Source organism: Penaeus vannamei, chromosome 34, assembly GCF_042767895.1.
Source record: "Penaeus vannamei isolate JL-2024 chromosome 34, ASM4276789v1, whole genome shotgun sequence".
Lineage (NCBI taxonomy): Eukaryota > Metazoa > Arthropoda > Malacostraca > Decapoda > Penaeidae > Penaeus > Penaeus vannamei.
In genome coordinates this window covers 7,693,896-7,698,895 of record NC_091582.1, presented here as the reverse complement: position 1 = coordinate 7,698,895, position 5,000 = coordinate 7,693,896, and the positions used below count along the sequence as shown (strand labels likewise).

Sequence of the window (5,000 nt, the reverse complement as noted above, 5' to 3'; positions counted from 1 at the left end):
AGCCCGTCTCTGTGCATTGTGGCTACGGCGCCCATCACACTACAGGAATGGAATCCCTCGGAGGTTCCCCCCACCTCGGTTACGCCTCCGACCCCGGCGCGGGGGGCGCTGCGACCACCCCGCTCACGGCACTCGGCTACACGCCGCCCGCAGGCAGGACCCGGCTCGCCACGGGGGAGGAGGTGGCTTGCGGCGTGTGCGGGAAGGTCCTGTGCAACAAGTACGTCCTTAAGACACACCTCCGGGACATGCATGGCCCGCGCCAGAGCATGCAGTGCCCCGTGTGCCGCCGCATGTACGCCTCCCTCAATTCCCTGCGGGCTCACATGAGTGGCACTCACAAGAAGCACCAAGTGCCGCAGGTGCCACAGCGGTACTAAGGGCGGGGGGAGGTAGCCGGAGGTTAGCTGCTGCGGAAGAACGAGGAAGACCGTAGGATGGCAGAGCGAGAGAAGGGGGAGAGACGCGGCGTCGAGGAATAGCGATCTGAGGAGAAGACAGAATCTCTGAACAAAAGACGTGGTGGATTCCGAAACCTTTTCTGGGAGTTCATTTATGATCCACTCCAGTGGCGGGAACTTGCTCATAGTTGACAATTTATTTATTATACTGAAACTTTCTTTTTTCAGGGAAACTTTTGTAATATCAGTATTTTCCATAACTCATGAGATTGTAAAAGGAATTGAGGGGAGAGTTTGGCCTGGAGAAACAAAGAACTTGTACGTATGCAAGAAACTTTTGCTAGAGGTTTGTTGCATATCTTATAAGATTCTGCAAAGTTGGGCATTTTGTGGGATGTACAAACCACTGCCTCGTCGGCATGTATTATTTAACTTATTTTATTTATTTAACGATGTGTGTACAGTCAGCACCTTGTGACGTCCGCCAGGGATTGTACAAACCGCAATATGTAGAACATAGGAAACGAGATGAAGTACTTACTGGGAATGTGATTGTGTAATCGGGTGAATGCGCCAGTAGTGTTTTTCTTGCTGTGTATTACTCCATAAGGACACTTGAAAGAGCGACACCAAAGTGCGTCGTCCAGCATACGTCAGCGCGTGCAGGATGTGATGCGACGCCTGTCTTGTTCACAACGGCAAGAAGGAACGTCACTCTTCACACTGCCGCCTCACCCGCACGCCGGTTGGGATTTTATTTCATTTTATCGCTGTATTATATACGATTCCGGTGCAGGAATCTAGAGTCCCGTGCAGGCGGCCGGACGTGGACTCGCTGCCTGTGCACAGACGGAGTGATCTCACATTCACATCACACGCACTTATTGAAAACACATACATATACACACTCACGCACTTAATTGCACTTTACTTATTTCTCTTACCAAGGCCTGTACTGAAAATAATAACAACTCAGCAGCACATTCTTATATTTTGCATCCCAAAATTTGTTATTCTTACTTCCATTTACTTGTAGCATTAACAAAATATGAGAGTGAGCAATGGCCGTACTTGAAATGCCAGCATTTTTTTCCTTATAGATATGCACTACACAACATATAGTCACATACACAAACATAACACTATTACACGCACGTGCGCACGCAATACACATTACACGCAGGTACGCACGCACACACACACACTATTACACGCACGCACGCAAAAAATAAAACGGGATGGCAGAGCATTGCTAGCCTTCGTCAATGTTCCTGAGACCTTCTTCACTAAACAGTAGTTGTAGAGATGCTGTGTTTGTACCTTGTTGTCCACAGTCAGTTCTTTTTTTCTCATATCAATTTTTCTCTATAGTTTTCGTAAGGACTTACTGTTAGAGGTACCTAGAAGGAAACAAAAAAATATGAGTTAAAAAAACGAATGAATGATTTGGATGTGTCCAATGAATAGCTCTCTAGTTTTGTTTTAGTGAACAGTATTGTGATCAGTGCCAAAACCGTTGTAAGCATTTTATAGAGGAGTAAAGAAAAAAGATGTGAATATTTTCTGCATTTCATTTTATGACCTTAATGCTGGTGGTTCATGGTGTGAACTGCTTTTGATTATGAGGAATTTGATCGCATTCATAACTGGTGTCTCGATGTGCTGTTGATATCAGTTACATCATTTGCATGACTGTTAACATCTCCATGAGGGAAAACTACCGACTGAATGACAGTTTTTGAATCAAGACTATGGTTGTAAATTTAACTGTTTATATATTCATTCATTTAGATAAATTGATGGAGAATTCTAATCTACGCTATTGAAGTAAACAACGAGGATTGGTTCCTTGTGGCAACACCAAATTGAAGGAAAATTATTCTGTTACAACGAGTTGGAATAAAGATGTATCTATGCCCAGCGCGGCAGGAATGCCTCGTGTGAACTGCACGCTCGGTCTGAGACTCGGAGGATAATCAGAGCCACAGGCAAGCTTTATATCGCTATTGTGACTAAGCCCACCATTATTATGATTTTTTTCTTTTTCACTTATTTTTTGGGGAGGAAGGGATACTTTGGGGGGGGGGGGGAGGTACTTGTTAAGCCATTAATTAAAGTTGATAAATAGAGAGACAGAATTCTTTTGACTGGCAGTTGACGACAGCTTGTCTAATTGGTAGGTACAAGGAGTAAATGAAAACGTTACATGGAAATGCCTTGATAACTTATTGTCTTGTGTGTGTCCCTCTTTCATTACCCTCCCCTTTTTCTGTACCACTTTTTTTTTTAGGATTGTGCAAACATATATATCTAGATTCCATGCACAGGCGCATGTTATATACACGCACGATACAAATGCACACCTATGTCACATACGCACAATCACATACACGTCACATACGCACATTCACTTATGCACATTCACATACACACACTTACATACACACGTCGCATGCATACACATCACATACACACACGTCACATACACACACGTCACATACACACACGTCACATACACACACGTCACATACACACACGTCACATACGCACACGTCACATACGCACACGTCACATACGCACACGTCACATACGCACACGTCACATACGCACACGTCACACGCACACGTCACACGCACACATACGCACACGTCACATACACGTCACATACACACACGTCACACACACACGTCACACACACACACATCACGCACACACATCACACACACGCACATGACATACACGTGACATATATACAAAACAAACACATGCATCGGTACGCATGGCACACGCATACCATATACATACACTTCAGATACGCACGAGATATACACACACAATGATGCCAAATACACATGCACACAGACATGATAAACACACGCAGAAGCATATGCAAAGTGTGGATTGCAAAGGGAAGGTAAATGAGGTCAGGATAATGAATAGGAAATAGAATATATTAGAACACACACGCACCTCGAAAAGAAGGAGGGGGGAATTATGTGTATATTTTGGGAGTACATTCGGGGCGGTTGATTAAGCAGCGACGCGTGGGAGGCGAGACTTCGTTGTCTCGCGGGCGGAGGAAAACGAGATTAATATCTAGAATATCGGTGTGAATTATTCATTGGATGGTGGTGGAGGGTGTGTGATGATGGAGCATACGCGCCTGTTAGCTAGAGGGAGAGACTTGAGTGAGGAAGGCATTGGATGAGAAAGTTTAGAGTGATTAGAGAGAGGAGGTTGGAAGATGTAAAGGCATAATTCATTGAGAATCATCGCGACATCTGCTATGTATTTTGGAGGGATAGAGCAAGTGATGTCGATTGGAGGCCAACCCGGAGTGGGAGGGAAAGATGTCTGAGGTGACCGCCGCCCGCACTCTAAGGTGTGTGTTTTGCTGTTTCAGGTGGGCGGCGGTCACTGCTCCACACGGCGTGCGTCTGTCCGTACTGCAACAAGGTGATCAGTAACAAGTATAACCTCAAGACGCACATTCTGGACAAGCACACGGTGCAGACGGAGCGGTTCCCGTGCGAGCTGTGCGGCCGCGTGTACTCCACCAAGCACTCTCTGGCTACCCACACCTCCACCGTGCACCGCGGCGACCGCGCCGCCCACCACCACCACCACACCCACCACACCCGCCACCCGCCCGCCACCACAGCCTCTTCCACCACGCCCGCGACCCCCGCCCACACCCTTCCCTCGCCCACGGCTCACCTGCCCGCGCTGCACGTGGATGCCCGCCCGCAGACCCTCGCCATGGCCCAACCGCTGCCCGCCGATCCGCAGGTGTCGGGCGCGGGCGGCGGCACGGGGCAAGGCGGCCCGTCGCTGGCCGAAGTGGCGGCGCAGCTACCGCCCGCCCCCCTCGAGGGCGGCCCGTCGCACGAGCAGATCCAGGCCATGGCGCAGAGCCTGGCGCAGTCCCTGCCCTCCTTCCCGTCCTTCCCCGGCCTCGAGTAGGAGGCCGACGCTGCCATGGCCCGGGGCGCCCGCGACGGGGTCGTGCCGGCCCGCTGATAAACACATGTGATAGAGCAGTATTGTCTTGTGATACTCGGCTGGGGCGCAGCCGCTACCCAAGCAGTGCCCCGCCCGCCCTCGCGGTGGACGCCCGGCCGAGGAGGAGGCCGGGGAGTGCCGCCCTCGGACAGCCTTACCCGGAGACCTCCCAGCAGGTCCGCTCCCCGTGTGGCGGCCGTGTCTGCTGGTGTCTTGAGCTGGACACAGACACACAGACAAACACACTGACTTGCTACATGAACCGACAGACGAACATACACTAACACTCACACTTACACTGACACTCATATTTGAACTTGTGCTAAAAAAAAAAATAAAAAAAACACGTTCTCGGTTCCGTACTCATTGCCACACTTGAGCATATAAACTAACACCCATATTCGCATGCCCATACCTTTTACATACATACGCGCGCACACTCACACTCACACACACACACACTCACACTCACACTCACACTCACACACACACTCACACTCACACTCACACTCACACTCACACTCACAGACACTCACATTCACACTCACACTCACACACTCACATTCACACACACACACACACACACACACACACACA

At 49.2% G+C, this 5,000-nt stretch overlaps 1 protein-coding gene across 1 annotated transcript in view; it reads left to right on the top strand.

Annotated features, from left to right (window-relative positions):
- The window catches only part of LOC113819334 (broad-complex core protein isoforms 1/2/3/4/5), a gene marked incomplete in the record, with an annotated part of 185,627 nt that overhangs the window by 76,604 nt on the left and 104,023 nt on the right, over positions 1-5,000 (top strand).